At 49.4% G+C, this 18,288-nt stretch overlaps 1 long non-coding RNA gene across 1 annotated transcript; it reads left to right on the top strand.

The window, feature by feature from the left end:
- Positions 1-7,802: 7,802 nt before the first annotated feature.
- Positions 7,803-17,399, top strand: LOC119227160 (uncharacterized). The gene is made up of 4 exons (XR_005121322.2): positions 7,803-8,207; positions 10,485-10,774; positions 14,203-14,295; positions 14,975-17,399. It is a non-coding gene; the product is annotated as an uncharacterized LOC119227160 (long non-coding RNA).
- The last annotated feature ends 889 nt before the right edge of the window (positions 17,400-18,288 follow it).

Raw genomic sequence — 18,288 nt, 5'->3', positions numbered from 1 at the left:
TTGTTGGTGTAGCTAAATGCTAATGTTCGCATGCTAACAGGCTCACGCTAACACGCCGACATTCGTCGCGTGTGTTGTTTACGGCGCTAGCGTCCTCGCATGCGCTAATTAGCACTGAGCACACTTCAGAATACCACAGGGTTTAAGTGTGGCCCGAAGCGCAAGATCAATTGACCTCCACCTGAGAAACAAAGCAACCCCCACCCCCTCCCCCCACCCCTCTCTTGTCATTCAATGCACCCCTCACATCTTTTCCTCTGTGGTTAACCGAGTCTTTGGCTCGCTCCTCCGCTGCGACGGCATCCCTATTATAATGCCATCGTCCCCGCCCGCCAAGCCGTGGAGGGTGATGTCACTTCCACCCTCCTCGGTCACGGCGGTTTGGGTTTGGCCGCTGGTGCGTGGGGACAATTTGTGCCCTACTGGGAAGCCCCGGAGCTCCTCACTTGGCCACGAGCCACGAACACCCACATCCTCTCTCAGTGTCACAGCGAGACACTCGCTGATGCAGCCGTGCGTTTGAATTCGACGGCGAGTGTTTCGGTGCTTCCACGTTAAACACCCACCTTCTCTTTTCCCCCCTCCACGGTGTGCGGGTTCTCCACTCCTGTCATTTCCAACCCCCCGTGGCTTTGTAGTGGTGTTGGCGAAGGCGGTAAGGAGGGCTGATGTATGGCTCCCGGAGAGGAAACGACGGCACGGGCAGTGAGGTGAAATGTGCAAATGTACGCATGGCACCGCGCCCGCTCGGCCCGGCCCACGCCGCAGGGGCGCTCTGAGGCCGCCTTTCTTCCCTCGCCAGGTCGGCGGGAGGATGAAAAAGGGCAGCGGGAGGCTGTCGGGTGGACGAAGGCCTGGGATCAAACAGTGTGTGTGTGTGGGGGTCGGTCAAATTGACTGGAAGGTTTGAATTCATGTGTGATAAATTACTGCACAAATCATCCGGGCATTTCGCTTCAGCTGCCCCGCCCTCCACCTCAAATATTGTTCGTGAGGCTGCTCAGCTCTGGTTTTGGAATATTACCGAGGCCCTTAATGACCCATTAAAATGTTAGACGCTCTGTTTCCTTTACTTCCCTGATACGAATCAAAATAACATGCAACATCTAAAAGAAAACAGATCGTAAACGAAAGTAAATTCTTAATGTTATTATTAAGTATTTAGTTTCAGCTGTGTATTAAATTGCCACTCCACGTGTACTGGCAGAGAATATTGTATGTTGCACCACTTTTTCAATATGAACAAGGCCCGTAGTTTCAAGTCACTGGGCGTCACGGCCCAGAACCCGATTCTGCATTCTGTAGAAGCGGTTGGGAATTTAACATGCACACTTGCAATGTGACTAAAATGCATTTGATGTCCTCGAAGCGCCTCATTATCCAAGCCCTTCCTGGCTCCGGCGTGTGGGTTCCCCCCCCCCCCCCCGGCGGGGGAGTCCCGGGCCCAGAGGCGGCGGTGAGGACGGGACAAACCAACCAGGCACAGGCTCCGGCCCGCGTGGGCAGCAAAGGAGATGGCACTCGTCATTTGTTGCCTAAAACGCTTCCACTGGGGAGGGACTTAACTGTCCCCAGCGGCCTTTTAAACCCACGCCTCAGAACACTCAGAGGGAGGGAGGGAGGGAGGGAGGGAGGGGGGCGTGGTAAAAATGCAAAGAAATACAGCCAAGAAGAGCAGTGACAGCAAATCTAGACTAAAATGTGTATGAATTGAGTCTGTTAAAAGACCATACACATTATCTCATCATTTCAATTCATAGAGAATCACGATCCGTCTCCAACCCACCGGCCCCGCCCACAGACAAGATTAGCGACCAGCTTAGTGTACTGAAAATGCCACTGTCTATTTGTCGCCTTAAATGGACGTCATTGCGCGGAATGTTGGGTTTTTTTTTTGTCGCCCCCGGGCGGCCAAACGTCCATCGCTGCAGGTTTTCAACACGGCACGTTGCAGAAAACACTTGATGTTGCGTTCAGGCGGGTCAGTGATCGAAACCAGACGTTGTTTAGGGGATTTCTGTGTATACCTCTGAAATTAAAGTTCATGTTGCATGTTTGAAAGCCGAGCGTATTTCACGGAGGCATCCACGGTCGGGAATACACAATCAATGTAATTTAGGTCTTACTCTGCTATGCGCTCTGGTACCGTCCTCGTTTACAGTTGAATGCACTCGCTTTACTGGCTCAGTCGTTCCCGTGCCGAAGCGGTGGGGCCCCCGCCAGTCGTCGTGGTTACTATGAAAACTAATCATTTCAATTTCCTTGTATCTTATTTCATCCATGTACTTTAATCACGGTCTATGGGAGGCGCCAATGTTTCCCCATGAGTGGCGTCTGCTAAAGAGAGCAGAAGTTCAGAGCGTGCCGTTTCAGCTGGCACTCGGGGCAGAGACATCCATACTTCGGCATTTAATGACCGCGCTGGAGTTCATGCGATTAGAGCTCATCGTGGAGGAGCTGCGTGCCCTTTTGATCTTAGAATCCTGCAAATGAAGTCGAGGGGAAAGACAGAGACGAATCACCTGCGGTTTTGGAAAAATCACTTAGAATGGACGGGCTTTCCAAACTGATAGGGGGTGAAAGAGGTTTGATCTTTGCTCGATGTACCGCTCCGGAGGGAAGAGAGATAGGACCTTCTGCAACTGTGTGTGTGGGGGAGGGCGGGGGGGGGGGGGTAAAAAAAAAGAAAGAAAAAAGAAGATGGAAATCGAGAGAGGGCTTTGGTTTCCTAGACACAAATTCTTCAACATGAAAACATATGCAACACTAAAACAATGTAAGCACGAGACAGTGTGTCAGTCTCAGGCCAGTGAAGAATTATGGCCTCCGTCTGCTCCATTAATTAACAGCCATTCAGACAGGAAACCAGAGCCAGCGCTCCGGTCCGCTTTCATGTCTCATCCCATTTGCCTGCAGAAACCTCATTTTTCATTATTTACTGCATCACTTCCAGACTGGCGATCGTCAACATTGCGTAAACGAAGGCAGGGGCGAGATCTTTCCCGCGGCGCATTTTGCTGTCGAAAAATATCGGCCCCCGCGCGGTACGTGTTGTTGGTGGAGCCCTCAGCGGGGCTGTCACAGTGTCACACTGAGAGGGCGGCCCTGTGCAGCAACACGTCCAGGCGTAACACATAATGAACCTCGGGGACTTTGAGAGCGGGAGGAAAGTGGACGCGAGTGTTTTATGATCTGGCAGCGCCGCGGACAAAGCAAAATAATCGCCAGACACAGAGGAGCAGGTAGTTTCAATTAACCTCTGCCCCGGGGGCTGAGCGCCAGCTTAACTGGAAGCACATTGCCGAAGGGGGGGGGAGGCTCAGTGTTCCCTATCGACCGACCCGCCAAATTAAAGATCCTCCACGGTGCCGAGGCGCAGGACAGCGTCAGTCCTAACGCCGCTGGTCCTTTGATGAATGCACAGAAACGTAGTCGGTCCCTGCTGTTGCCGCGGCAACACAGCAAGTGGCAAGACACAGAAGGCCGGCGGACTTGGAAGGGTGTACCTGCATGGACTGTAGTTCTCCGTTTACTGGCTGTTTGTGGCCTGTGGCTTTGTCCCTCCTCCCCATTAGTGTGTTTGGTGTTGTTCGCAAACCTGACTGGCCCAACAGTAAACGCCGCTCATCGGTGGGGGCCGCTCCTGAAGGCACCGCAGCCGCAGAAACCCTTAAGAGGGTGTAGGGTGGATTAGACGAGTTGCAGGGATGCAGGAGGCGCACGCACGCACGCGCGGGAGCGGGGACGCCGGGCATGCGTCGGTCAGGCCCCCGGGGCCGCCGGAGGCCGCCCTCATCTCAAAAAAGGGGGCCCGGAAGCCGCACTGCCCAGGTTGAAGTCTCCTCGGGGGGGGGCGAAGCGCCACTATCGGGTTGCCCCATGTGGTTCCACTTACGCCGCCAGGGGCTCCAGCTGCAGTCTGCAGACCGCCTCTCCGGGCCTGCAGGGCGGGAGCGGCGCGGCGGGTTTGGAGGGGTGCAGCCGGCTCAATGACCCGCATTGTGGCGCAACCGGTGCCTTGTGGCCTCTCCTGTGATTGAATGTGTCACTGTCCACTGACCATTACTTGGTTTGAATAAAGCAAACATGGTTGTTGTTGTTTATTTAAATATGATTCAATAAATCCGTGAAATATTCTTAAAGAGCCCACGTGGATGAAATGCTGTTTTTTTTATGGACACAGCGGCAAAACAGAAATTCTGAGATGAATATTTGCTAGAGTTATGATTAATGAGTTCGATGCACACTTTCTTATGACAGACCCATCTATGTTCCCAGCTCTTCCTGCTCAGCAGAGAGAGTACTTCTCTCCCAGCGTCCCTCCAACCCTCACTGTCCCTCCTCCACCACTTACAGCCTATCACGCTATATTTTTATTGATGAGGCCTGACAGCGCCCCCCAATTCCAATATAGCGTGCGACATTTGATACACACACCCCGCCCTTTAAAAAACGAAAAAAGAAGAGAAAAATGTACCTCGGTCTGCCTCTCTCAGTCCTGTGACTCCACTCCATAACAGCAGGCCCTAATTTCTTTTTCCAGTCATGGAATATGATAATTTTCTTATTTGCAAGAAATATCAATTGCTCAAGGCGGACACATAATCATTGGGGAGGAAAGGAGAGGCTACCTGTGTAATGTGCTTAACAGGCTAACCCGTTTAGCCGCAGGCGCTGTTTGAAAATGAGAAAGTGCTGATGGTCAAAATCAATTTTCCCTGTGTCCAAATTACTCCCTGCCCGGCTTAGAATTTCACCTAAATGGCCAAACCTTAAAACACTGATACTAATTCTATCATATTAGAGGCTGGTCATATCGTTGAAGTTATTGCTAATGTTATTTTGCTGTATTTATTGATGCAGTGAGATGACTCCAAGGCCAGAGAGCAGAGAGTTCTGTTACTTCCCTTGTGTGTGTGTGTGTCTGTGTGTAGATGCATATCAGTACAACTGAATGCATTCACTGTACATGTAGCCGTAGGGCTTCAACAATGTTTTAGCCGTCGTGTCGTATATGGTTTCACAAAATCACGAGGAGAAAACGATATACATGTATTCTTTTTTTAAAATAACGTTTTGTTGAAAGCCTTTCTAAAAAAACAGATAATCATCTTTATTTCATGAATTTCTCCGTAACTGCTTAGAAATGTGTATTTGGAAATGGTAACGCCTTAAGGCATTTCTTGGCATTGTGTCCAATTTTCAGTCAACGTGAAAAAACAAACACTTAAGTTACAGCTTGCAGCTGCTTAGCTTAGCTTGCAAAGCCCTGGTAACAGCTAGCCTCGTTCTGTCAATAAAATGATAAGAAATTCACTGATTAACATGTTACATCCAGAGCCATGCCAGCTGTTTCCCCTCTTCCAAGTTTCAAAAAACACATTCGCCCAAATTCAACAATGAAGCAATGACATTACAGCCTCTGAAGACCATAACAATCATTGACATATCTCTAACAACTGCCTGGTTTTATCAAAATCTCGGGGTGCTTGCTCTGGAAATGTACATTTAAACAAACCTTATTTTCAAATTGATCCCTCTGTGGATCTCTGCCTTCGTCTTAGTCTGCAATAATTAATACAAAATCCTGACAGCTTTTCCAAGACTTGTTTGAAAGACATTATCAGCATCTCATGAACTCAATCTCAAACTGGGCCTTTTTATTTTATTTATTTTAAGAACTATATAATTAGAGAACTTTTTCTAAGAAAGTTAAATGAACTAATAGACCTTCACCACCTTTACTTAATTATCAATATTAGAAATACATAATGACTAGTTACATACAGTAGAAATCTAACCAGAGTAATGTATGGTGTTTTCTTATTTTCATGCATGATATGAGACAAAGAATGATGTTCTTAATGCGAACACATATGTCTTAATATGCATACTTAACAAACAGGATATAGACATAAACTCGACTCAGAGTGACGTCTCTTTTTGTAAACACTGTGAGTAACTGGTCCAGAATGAATAAAAGCTGACCACATTTGTATATTGTTAATTCTTAAAAAAACTCCAGTAAAATGGTTTGAGGGACTTGATTTCAACCATTGACAGTATTAAGGGGTTTGAACACGGGACAGACCTGTGTTGCATGTGTGATAAGGATTGCTTTGGAAATACTTGAAAGGAGTCAGGACTTTCCTCGAGACGCGCTGGGACGAAGCCGACTGGCTCATCTCCCCCCTCCCCCCGCCCCGCCCCCCTCCCAAAAAGACCAAAAAACCGCTCTGTTGTGGACTATAGATCTGTGGATTCGGGTGTCGGGTTGTCTTGTGGCCGTGGCCTGTCCACCTGGGCCAGCCGCATCGTAAACAACGGCCGTCCGTCGGGTCTCCACATCCCCACACTGAGCCGCACGCAGGTCTTACATCCAGGGAGGCTTCCTGCCGGAGGACGTTCCTCCAAACACCAGGGCCACGCCGTCCAGGAAGTGCGGTGCCCCGCGCTCCGAAAACCGAAGGACATTAAACGGCAGACGAAACAATGACACACAGGGCGTCTCTCTGTGTGTGTGTTCGGCTTGCTCCAGATGTCAAGATGGGTTCAGCTTTCTGTTTCATTGTAACTTATGGACTTCTACCACCCTCCCCCCCCCCACACACACACACTTTCTCTCTCTCTGAGACAACCTATCTGCAGCAGCTCGGGTTCGTCGGCTGGGCCCTGTCCGCTGCCGCGCACACCGCGGGTCAGCTTAATATCCTCCGGCAGCTCTCTAGGCGTGAAGAAGGTATATTGTAACCATTTGGGGAGAAACGGGCCGGCTTTCCCGATATTGACTCAAACACAGCGAGGGGGGGGGGGGGAGAAGGAGGGGAGGCGCGGAATAAAGTGACACTAATGGAACATTGATGACAAAACAAGGCGCGCACAGGGACCGCTTTCTGGCGTTTTTAATTCTTAATGCCGTCGCCTCGGGTTTCCGTCACGTCTTTCGGGCCCGAGGCAGCTGCTCTCGCCCCGGGGGCGGAACCCGGCGCGAGGGTTAAGATGTCTCCGCGAGGAAATGGTCACGTGATTTACTGTTGCCGGAGAGGCGCTACAGGTGCCAGCGCACGGGGAGGGAGGTATAGGATGACCGATGGCTCGTCTCTTTGGAACCACACCGCGCCCCTCGCCCCGCTCTGGAATCAGCCCCACCGTGACTGGGCCGAGAGGCCGGAGCGTCACCCTATACTTTGAAAACACACTTTGATGGCAATTAAATATTAATATGGGGAATTATAGCCTGAGAGCTGTATCCACATTACATGGAGCATGCAAATCGCTCCAATCAGTGAGCCAACTGAAATAGCATCTGGAGAGCTGTATAAATAAGACTTTGTGTATCTTAATATCATTAATGTGGACTAAACCAACTGCAGAGGGAAAAAACAATATAAAACTGGCAAACAACAACTGTAGAGATCGTTATTTTGCTTTAATTTGCATGTGAACATGCTGCTGCAGTGCATGGTTACTTTTAGCGTGTGTGTCACCGGATAATTTGAAGATTTAACGGTGAAAAGCTGAAAGAGGCCCTTTTTTGTTGTCATTAGACCTACATGTCGAAAATTAAAACCCTTTCAAAAGAGAGGACGGGTGTGTACACACACACACACGCACACACACACACGCTAACAAACACAGTCATCTGCCTTTTCTCTTGGTTTCTCTCTTCCCTCCGTGATCACGCCTGGTTTCCTCCCAAAAGGAAAACATCCCTCTTTCCTCCTTGGCTGCGTCTGTCAGCGATTCTGTGTGGGCCTGGACTCAGCCCGTGGCAAAAAAATATCCCCCCATGGCTCTTCTGAATGGGACAGGCCACACAGACCACAGGCACACAGCCCTAAAAATACACAGAGGCTCAGCAGAGGCTCCCCTCCTTCATTCATTTGCGCCATGGGCAGTGATGTAACGGTGAAACCAACCTGTGTAGGTGTGAGAAAAAACAAAAACAATGGAGACGACCCTCAGATCTCATCCGGGCCCAAGAATTTTTTTTTTTGACAATTTCAGCCCGGAGACAACGAAAAAAAAAAGACAAATTGGGTCTTTTGGGCTGCGTCACGAGGGAGACATTCATGAGGAGTCATAAAACCGTCACGCCGATTTGATTGATCGGCCTGCGGGCCGGCTCTCCCTACACAGACAACCATCTCCACGCCGCATGGTGCCACCCGTCATCTCCCCCGATCTGAAGACAGCGAGGCGAGAAGGTGAGAGGGAGCGCGCTTTAAATTGCGGCGGCATTGTGTGAACGAAGAAAAGCTCTTTGTCTGCGCCACCGCTCCACACTTCCACCACTGTGTTGGGACTCGAGCGTTGGGGGGGGGGGGCGGCCGCTCCATGTGTGGGCGACTGATTTCTTACACATTCCGTTCCTCCAAACTCGCCAACAGACGGGACGGGACGGGCCCGGGCACGATCACGTGATCACGTGATGTGTGCACACAGCGCAGCGTGCAGCGGTCTGTTTGCAAACACGAATACGTCTTCGTGGAGGCTGAGTTTATAAAGTTGCGTTCTGTTTTGGGTGTGTGTGTGTGTGTGTGTGTATATTTTTTTTGCAGCAGAGGAAGCATGCTAAATATGCGTGTCTTTGGGCTCGCGCTTTTGTGCACTTGTGTGCGTGCGGGTGTGCGCGCGTCCGAGTGTGTAAACAGCTGGCAGGCCTGCCCGTGGTGCTGTGTAAACAGGAGTGAAGGTATTCTGGCTGAGGTTACGGCGGGGGGGGGGGGGGTACGTTTGGGGCTGAATGAGGCATTTAGTGCCGACGGTTAAAAATACCCCCGAGCAGGACGAGCGGTGCTAGCGGCCTAGCATGCTAAAGCTGACGTGAGGCAATGGTTGGCCGGAGGTATGAGTGCAGCCTGGGAGTCCTCCACGTGTTGTTTGGCCTTGGGATAGGGTTAGGGTTAGGGGGGGTTAGGGTTAGGGTTCGGTGTGATGCTGAGTCTCTCCACATCAGACGAGATTAGAGGCAAAGTGTTGGTTAGACCTGAGCTCCGTGAAACGGTGTCTGGGGAGGAGCCTCAAAGCTAAAGGGAGGTAAACTTTTTCACACACAAGTGATTAAAGAAAATACATGGGAAAATACATGGGAATTATATTTCTAATTTGCCTTTGAGTTAAAAAAAAAAACCCATTATTTTCTTTTCCTGCATTTAAAAATGCACTTATTTAGTCTAAACTTATAAAATAATATCTTAGTATCTTTCCAATTCTTTTTCAATTTCCATTATTTTATCGTTTAGGGCAAATATTCTTACCTATAACTTACCTGGATTTAGAGGAACACCAAGTTCCCAGCGGCTCAGCCTTGGCTGCTTATATATCGGAACTGAAACAACAACTTAATTCCACTGATTCAATCTGGCCATTAAATCATTTTAGTCAGAGGCAAATGGAGACCCGTTTGCTGTTTATCAGGCTGAAAGGCTTCTTCTCGTTCATTTATTGATAGCATTACAGTAATATAGGTGTTTACGATAGGTGCGGGGCTTATTTAGAGTTAATAAAACATTCCCTTTCCTATGTAATGAAGGATGCTGTTTGACGTAAGTGCTTTTTGTTTGTTCTGTTTGGTCTCGAGTGTGAGGAGAGGACCATTAACTTGAGACAAACATTTTTACCAGTGGTTTGTGAAAGCCTTCTCTGAGATGTACGGGAGGAGAGGCACTGATGCGCGGTTTCTCAACCGCGAGCTGCAAGACAGCGGCTGTCGTGACCAGATCAAATTAAGAAGTTTATGTTAAATAATGTGAAAGTGGGTGAAGAAATATATGCATGAAGTATCTTGTGAAGAAATGACTAAATACAGTTCAGATTTTCCATGGAATTTTCGATATATTCTGATCAGGTCTGAACAGGTCAAAAAATCATTCAAATGCAGTAGAACTCCAGTAGGAAAAGGGACACATGTCTTTGTACCGGGGGGCAGCTTGCATTGAATTGTTTTTTCTATATTAAATTTGATAATGTGCACCTCAGGCTTCCAGGAACTCACGGATTGGACCGAGTGGGAAGCGCATGACGGTGCTTCAAAAAGGAGCTATTTAAAAAGACCCTCCAAATAGCCAAACAGCTTCAAACGTCAGCCAAACAAGATCCACATTGTTCAATGGTATGCCCAAAGTGGCCATAACCCCAGCACGGGCCCATAAACAACTTCTAATTGGTTTAATTATCATATAATTTAAAAAATATGTTTTAATACATGGTCTATCCCTTTATTTACCCGCAGTGAAGTGGAAATAAGACTTGGGCCCTGTAACAAATTCAATATGTTCATTATGTAAACACCATAAAGAGCTGAGAGAGAGAGAGAGAGAGAGAGAGACACCAGTCCAAATGCAGAGATTAAATAAAAGTGGGTTTGCACTGAAATTCTGCACAAAAAAAGACCTCAAACTAAATGTTTGGTTCTTTGGACACACACACACACCCCACTGGATAGATAGAACAGTGTCCAAAACCACTTGTGTTTTTCACAGGGAGCCGACGGATGATGTTTACAGAGGACACCGGGCGAGTGTTTCACAACGGCTGCTTCCTTCCCGGATGGCTCGAGTGGCGCGGAAGGATAAGAGAGGAGAAAAGGTCACCAATCGACAAAGACGCCCGTTCACCAGGGGCCCGTCGGCTCCTCCCTTCAAATTGCGAGCAAATAAACCGCCTCTGCAGACCGCCGACCCCTAATCAATACCCTCTCTTTGCACCCCGACTGCTGGGTGTTGACACGCGGAGCGCACTACGTGCCTTCCTCCGACACTGGCCCAGAAATGTGAGGCAACGCACTGTACCACAATCACAACACACAGGAATGCTCCGCATGTTTAAATGCTGCCTCATTGGCGGTCTGATGTGGAGTGCCACAAAAAGGGCTGTTTGGGCGACTATGGAATCACGCAAATGAGACGGGCCGAGCGGACCGCGGGCCTCGTCTCGTTCATGTGTAACGTTAACAACAGGGACAACTAGTGCAGGAATAAAACGTGGGATTAACTAAGGTGTTGGGCGTGTGTTGCAACAAGGGGCTGGAGGCAAGTAGGAACACGTTTTCAAACAAGCTGAGAATATACAGTATATAGCATTTATTCTTTATTTCTTACTAGAATCATAAAACCCATTGAATACGCATTGACTATCAAAACTCATGAGCGTTTACATACATTCATCTTGCATTTTAGTTAGTTTACACCTACATTGTTTCCAAACCACCTGAATTGATGCATGAGAAGTTAGAGATTGGGGAAATTGTTCATAGACACTCAATGGCGGTGTCAATTATAATGTGTAAATGTGTTGCCAGGAAGCAAATGCCACACACTGAAATGTAAACAGAGGCTACCTTTACAATCTTTATTATTGTTTTTGAATACTTTTAGCATAGAATACTCACAATACAGAGACTTTTATCTTGTGTCACCAGGTCTTCGGGCTCATCCAATAATCTTCATTACAAAGCATATTTATCTCATAAAAAGGCAATAAGTAAGGCAATCTGTAAACCAACGCATTCATAGAATCGAGCTGTGGTGCATCTCACTGCCTCCGACTTTTAACGTGAATGAACAAATGTGGTCCTTTTGAAGCGGAAGCTTCCTTACTGTAAGTCATTGAACATGCTGCGGCCTACGCGTCAGACGCCAGGCTGGGAGAGAGCACTCTGGTGCTCGGTGCTGCAGCGCCGCGTCGCCACAGTACACGGCCCACAAGAAAGGGCCGCTCAGAGACGCCATCGCGCCTCCTTTCAGACCCAAAATGTCACCACGCCAGCTTTTGTGGCCTCGCAACAATTTTAGGCAGCGCCGAAATGAGGGGTAAATTCGCCTCGAGCCATCGGATTCCCATTAGGGGAAATGTTTGCGGAGTGATTGGCAGTGAGAGCAGAACCACTTTTAAACGGCCAGAGAAGATGAACAAGGGGGGGGGGGGGGACAATTGAGGCATCAGGTCTGTTCCAAGACTAAATCTGACTGTCAACAATGTTAGCCTGTGATCCGGCCCTCCAGCACGACACATGCAGCAAGACACATGCAGCACGACATGCCTTTTTTTTTTTTTTTTCGAAGGGGAAACGGCGTAATGGCGGGAATCTGATAGCGTTTAGATGGTCCGTTCAGCCGCTCAGCAGATCCAGAATCGCTCTGCCCGCTCTGTGTTTTTGGCGTGCACAAAAGCGGGTTGTTTTGTCAAACGAAGAAATCACCGCACGATGTTGCGTTCATGCGGGCAGAGAGCGGGGAAATAATCCCCACACCGCGATTCGCACGCGCACACCCCGAGCCGCTTTTTATGGAAGTCCCGGCACTGAATCCTCTCCTGCCGCGCTGTGGGTCAGCCCCGCGAAACGTGCCTTTCATTTGCAGCTCTGACCCCGGGATCACATCATCATTTTCAAAACCAGTTCACTCCTCATTAGAGGTGAGAAAAGTGATGGAACGGCGCGCGGGGGGGTGGGGGGAGGAGGGGGGCGGGCGGGGGGGGGTGGCGAGGCAAAGAGCGAGAGGCCGATAAATAAAGATAAATGGGACGAGGGGGAAAGCAGAGAGAGGGACAGCGAGAGAGGGAGAGAGCTGACGCGAGCCAAACGACAGGCGTTGGGACACGAATGTGAAAACTTAATGGGCCTGGCCTCTGAAGTGGGCCTCCACAGTAAAATGAAAAGCCTGTGGAGCTGGCTCCGGTGATGGATGAAGCGCCGCGCTCGCCGGGCCCTGACAGATTCTGGGAAAGCGCCCCGAGGCGTCTCCTGTTCTGATAAAGAAATAAGAGGAGAGAGAGCCAGTGTTGCTCGTCTCGCTCACCAAAGAGGGGCTCTAAAAAAATGTGGCGGACTTTTCCCCAAGCCGGTCTGCCATTATCTACAAAGCCGAATTCCCCCCCCCCCCCCGCGCAATTTGGTCCGCACCCCTCCTTTTTGACGACAACTGCAGGATCGCTACTTTAGTGCATGGAACAGCACTCACGACGGTGACCTGGAAATACCTGTTTAGGAAAAAAACGACGCGTGAGCTCATTGGCGTTGGCGGCGAGAGAGAGACTTGGTCTTCAGTCTGGTTTCCAATTGGTACCATCTCTCTCCCCCCTCTACAGTCACATCACAGGAGCTGGTGATGGGGACCAGATGGGGGACGAGCCACTCCCTCTCTTCATTGGTGCGGTTTTCACTTTTGGTCTTTTGCTTATTTCATCTGTCAGCTCCTCCTCCGCCGTCGCCGTCGAAAATGTTTTTTTTTTTTATTATTGCCTCGGGTTTTCAGTACAATTGCCGTAGACTAAATCAATGTGCATTCAATTGGACTCCCACCTCCATCACCGGTGGCTACGGTCGATCGCGCTGGATCCGCTGTCCTTTCGGACAATTGATGAGATTGATTTGGCCTCTGAAAGAATTGTGGTCTGATTCTTAGTAAAGCGGCTTGTGGTGGCCCGACGCCTTCTGAACACTTTGACCTCTAATTAAACCCCCCCCCCCCCCCCCCCCCAACTCCCCACCCCCCTCTGTCCTCCCCTTACTCCACCTTCTATCATTTCCTAAAAGAGATCCGATGCAGGCCGGGCTTAAAGGCGTTGCTGTCCTGGCGAAGGTCGAACCTCTTCGGCTCCTCACACCCGCACATACAAACGCACCCGAGGCCGAGACAGACATCGATCCTCCGGGCTGGTGTTCATTTCTGATTCCTGTTAGGATCCATCCACCTCATTGATTTCACCATCTCCTCTAATTAGGCAATCGAGGAGAACGTACCGGCGTTCCGATGGGCCTGATCAGGGAGAGTCGCCCCAAAGGACTGCTGATAAAAAGAGATGGAAAAAGGTGGAGGAGAGACGGGGACGAAGAAGGCCAGAGTTAACCCCCTCGGTTACTGCTGCTCCTCCGTCACCATTGGAAATGATTTTATCAGCTTTTCAACCAACATTTAGCTAGTGTGGTCGAAGATCGCTGTGTAGCCTGTTTTAATGTTTCCATATGACTCATTTTGAACCCGAGAATCTTGTAAAATTGGTCTCAAATAGGCTCTTGGTGGCTGTACGGACGCTGAGAGATGAAAGCCAACGTGTCCAAGAGCATCAGCATTCTCGCCATTTGATGATCCGTGGATTTGAAGAAAAACCTGTATTTAGTATGAAAACATAACTCTGTTTCCAAACAGGGTATTTTACAGCATCAGAGATGAGGGCTATCCAATGTGTTTTTCTTTCCAGATCAGATTGACAGTTTCCAGTCCCACCACAACTCAAACTACGGCCAATTCAATATAACAACAGCCCCAACCAGGAACCAATTCAAAACCCACGGTGAGCATACGGAGCTTCATATCTGCAACCAATAAACAAAGAAGACAGTTAATTAAATGAGCAAATAAAAGTTTCGAGGGGGCACAAAAGGTTTACTGAATTTTGTGTTTGTGTTTTTGACCATAAAATGACAGTTTGTTGATATTCCTGCGTGATGCTAAACTATAACAAGAAAGTTGCTTTTTTTGGGGTTTAGCGTGGTTGACGCTTCAAAGAATAAAGCAACAACGATGCATGTACGCCTGCAGACGGAGCAGCAGAACGCGACCCCCCCTCCCCCCCCTCTCCCCCACCCCCCCTCCTCCTCGACCCCGGAGGATGGAGAGCAGACACAAAGCCAGCGACACAGATCACATGCAAACGACCTGGAACTGCTTCTGAACACACAGGCGCGACCACAGAAGTGGATCCAGTCACAGCAGAGGAAAACGGTCCAGGCGTTCTTCCCTGTCTGTGTCAACAATGACACACCTCCGCTCCCTCCCTCCCTCCCTCCCTCCTGCTGCTGCTGTCTGTAAAGCCCTGACAGAGAAAAACTGGCCTGTGTCACTGTAAAGCCAAAACACATTTTTCTTCTTTTTTTTATATCTATTGTGCTTCTCTGTCTTGAGCTGTCCTTAATCCCCCGTCTCGTCTCACCCTCTTTCTTTCTCTCCCCGCTCTCTCGCTCTCTCTTCAGGGGGATAAAGCAGCAGTTTAAGAAGTAGCCCACCCTAGGGGTTGAAAGCTTGTATCCCATCCAACCCTGAAAGCTGTTTTCACTCAAAACATTGTCAGCGTGCCCAAACATGTCAGAGGAAGTTATTTGTAACAAGAAGGATCGGGAACTATCCTTTGGATCTGTCATCGGGCCCTGGAGGGGAAGCTCGCCGCTCACTGGCCGCACACCTCCGCCGGCCAATCAGAAGGCAGGAAAGGAAAATAAATAGGTGGCTCTGTCTCCGAATGGACGGCTCACCCCCGGTGGTTTCATCATCCGCCCGGCGTGTCGGGTGCAATGGCAACAGAGTTTCTGAGAAGAGTTTTTTTTTCCTCTGCTGGTCTCTCCCAGTCGGTGAACACACTTTTAAACACAGCACATGGAGAGAGAGGTTCACGCAAACAATCTCAAACAAAATCCCAGTGTGTTGCATAAACAACCAAACAAAGCAATAGCTATCATGGGAACCTAAAATGTTGTGTCATTTCAACGCCTCGACCAGCTATTCAAGATTCCTCTTCAAATGCATTCAACTTTCTGGTCCAACTTGCAAGAATGTGTGCGTAGAAGTAATGTTTACTTATGAAAGCACTAAAAGGTTTAAGCCACTGATGCAGTGTTCCACTGGCATGAAGTTCCCACAGATAACATTTATTAAAAACATAAGAAATAGACAATAGAATCGTCAAAGGCAGATAAATCCTGACTTTTCCTTCCTCAATATTAAAACCTCCAATAAACCTGGAAACTACATTTCCCATTAAGCAAATGACTAAATTGAGGTCTTGCTCCAAACTTTGCAAAGCTCCCTCTGACCTGGAAACCTTTAACTAGTTAGGTATCCAAGTATCACTGTCTTCTCCAGAACACAGACTGCGGCAGCTCATCAACACATGCACATGAAACAAACTAGCACAGATCAGAACATAATGAATAAATGAATCATTTTCTTAGCATTTCCTGTCGTACCGTTTGTGATGGGGCAGCATCCGGGAAATGAGTCACTGCAGCTCGACCCAACCAGCCCTATCGGCGCGAAAACTAACTTTATTAGAAGATCACAAGGCGCGAGGGGCCGGCAACAGCAGAAGCCATTAATCAAAGGTGGGGCGGCTGGCATGCGCGGCGCGGTGGGAGGCTTCGTTGGAAAAGCATCACAGAAAATGACTCATCCTTTTCCAGATTTGTCGGTGCAATTCCCTCACGTCTCCTCCTCCTTCATCATCATCATCATCATCATCATCCCAGCAAACCCTGAAAGAAATGTCAGCGGCCGAATGTTGATCCCCGGTGCACTGAAACGAACCAACGTTAAATTTGCATCGTGCAAACACCAGCTGGCGTGCCGAGGCGAGGCGCGCTGAAACGTGAGCGTCACACGCAACGCACGGGCACAATCATTCATACAGGCGCGATGCTCTATCACAGACACACACACACACACACATGGAAACTCCCCCAAGGCCGCCTGTGCCCAATCAATTGTTGTAACCATTACTCAACACATGTGGCTAATTTGTCCCTGGCAACTTGCATCAGGGCCGCGTGATGCTCTGCAGAGAGAGAGAGAGAGAGAGAGAGAGAGAGAGATAGAACAAAGCCGGGGGCCCGACCCAACACACACACACACGGGACGGGTGTTCGCCACTTTGACCAGTCCGGGCCCGCCGCTCCGCTTGCTTCTGTCCGCGCACGCCAGCACCGTACACGTCAGCCAGGACTGGAGGCATGGCGTCAGGCGCCTGGTGCAGGCTGCAGAGAGAGAGTCGTTTCACCGGATTGAAGCTAAATACGCTGGAGCCCACGGCTGGAAGAACATAGAGAGAAGAGTTACTGACGCGTCCTCACACATTTGTCAATGCAGGCGGACCGACTGACGGATGCATTCGTTGGCGCGCTTGCGCACACACACACACACACACACACACAGGCTCTGTGGGTAATAGCGGCTGCATGGGTGTTAGAGGGGCGCCACTGTGGTCGGATTGGGCTGTCTGGGAGCATAAAGTGGCCCTCTCATGGTTCCCCACTTGCCGTGGGTGGTCTGACTCCGGCGTTGCTGTGTGTGTGTGTGTGTGTAGACAGGGACGGACATACACTCGTCCTGCAAAGGTGAGATGAGTGAGTGTGTGTGGTTGCAGGCCGGGCAGCCTGGGCAGTGCCCACACATGGAGCGCCGCAAGTCCCACCACGGACGATCGGGGGCTCGGGCACGGGATGGACTCGGTATGCTCCAACGGGCCCTCGGGAAACCTCAGCCGCTTTTAGCCCCCCCCGCCCACTTCCAACCAAGCCAACAGCCCCGGCCCAACAAACGAGTCTGGAGGCAGACGCTCACCCTGAAGCATCAGAGGACAGCGGACTCCTTGGGTTTCTAAGTTGTGGCCGAAAGGGAGAAAAATAAATAAACATCTTCTCCTTCCAAGGAGATTTCAACAAGCAAATATACTGGCAGTCTCCGTTCCAGTTATGTCGGGGACGGGGAGGGGGGGGGGGGGGGGGGGGGGGGTGTCATTCTCTCTCTGTCTCTCCCTCTCATAAGTGCCGGGCTATTTTGGTTTCCCAAAATATTTTCTGAAGCCTGAAGAGCTGCTTTTATGTATCTGTCGCCATTACTGTTTGGAAGTGAGTGTGTCAAACTGAAAAGGAGCATTCAGTGGCCCGACTCAAAGCGTGTTGACTCTCTATTGAGAGGGGGGGGGGGCCTCCACAAAATGACTGATGTCCGCTACCTTAAATCGCCGGTGGTGGTGTTTGAATGAATCGAGCCATTTGAAGGGCTTTGTGAAGCAGTGGAACGAGGCCCCTGCCCTCTCACCCGTTCTTGTTGTCAGTTATTTTGAACCGACTCCATTAGATTGAAAATTATCTCATTAAAATTGCACAGTTAAAAAAAAAAAATTTCTTCACAACTAGTTTGATGACATTCTTCACCCTAGCTGTTAGACGAGGTGCTTTGTTGTTTACATGTTGTTTCCCTGCCTCCTCCATGCATTCAGGCAGAGTTAAGGGAGTACCATTCATTATTGATCAGACTATTTCCAAAAGTCCTCATTGAGTAATAAACAGTTGTGCACAGACAGTCGGTGCATTAGTGTGAGCAGCAGCGCCAGGCGGACAGCAGAGGCCCATCAGTCACCATCACTCCCAACTTGACGAGACTGATTATAGGTTATTATTAAGCTGTATTGATTACTGCCAGGGGGAGCTGAGTGTGCTGCAGAGAGACTGTTGAACTGAAAAGGAGAGACTTTTACAGCTCCCTGCACTTTACTGATACACGCTACTGGACT

The sequence above is a fragment of the Pungitius pungitius genome, chromosome 14, assembly GCF_949316345.1.
Source record: "Pungitius pungitius chromosome 14, fPunPun2.1, whole genome shotgun sequence".
NCBI classification, from domain to species: domain Eukaryota; kingdom Metazoa; phylum Chordata; class Actinopteri; order Perciformes; family Gasterosteidae; genus Pungitius; species Pungitius pungitius.
Note: the sequence above shows the minus strand (reverse complement) of the source record. Positions and strands in the feature narration are given on the sequence as shown.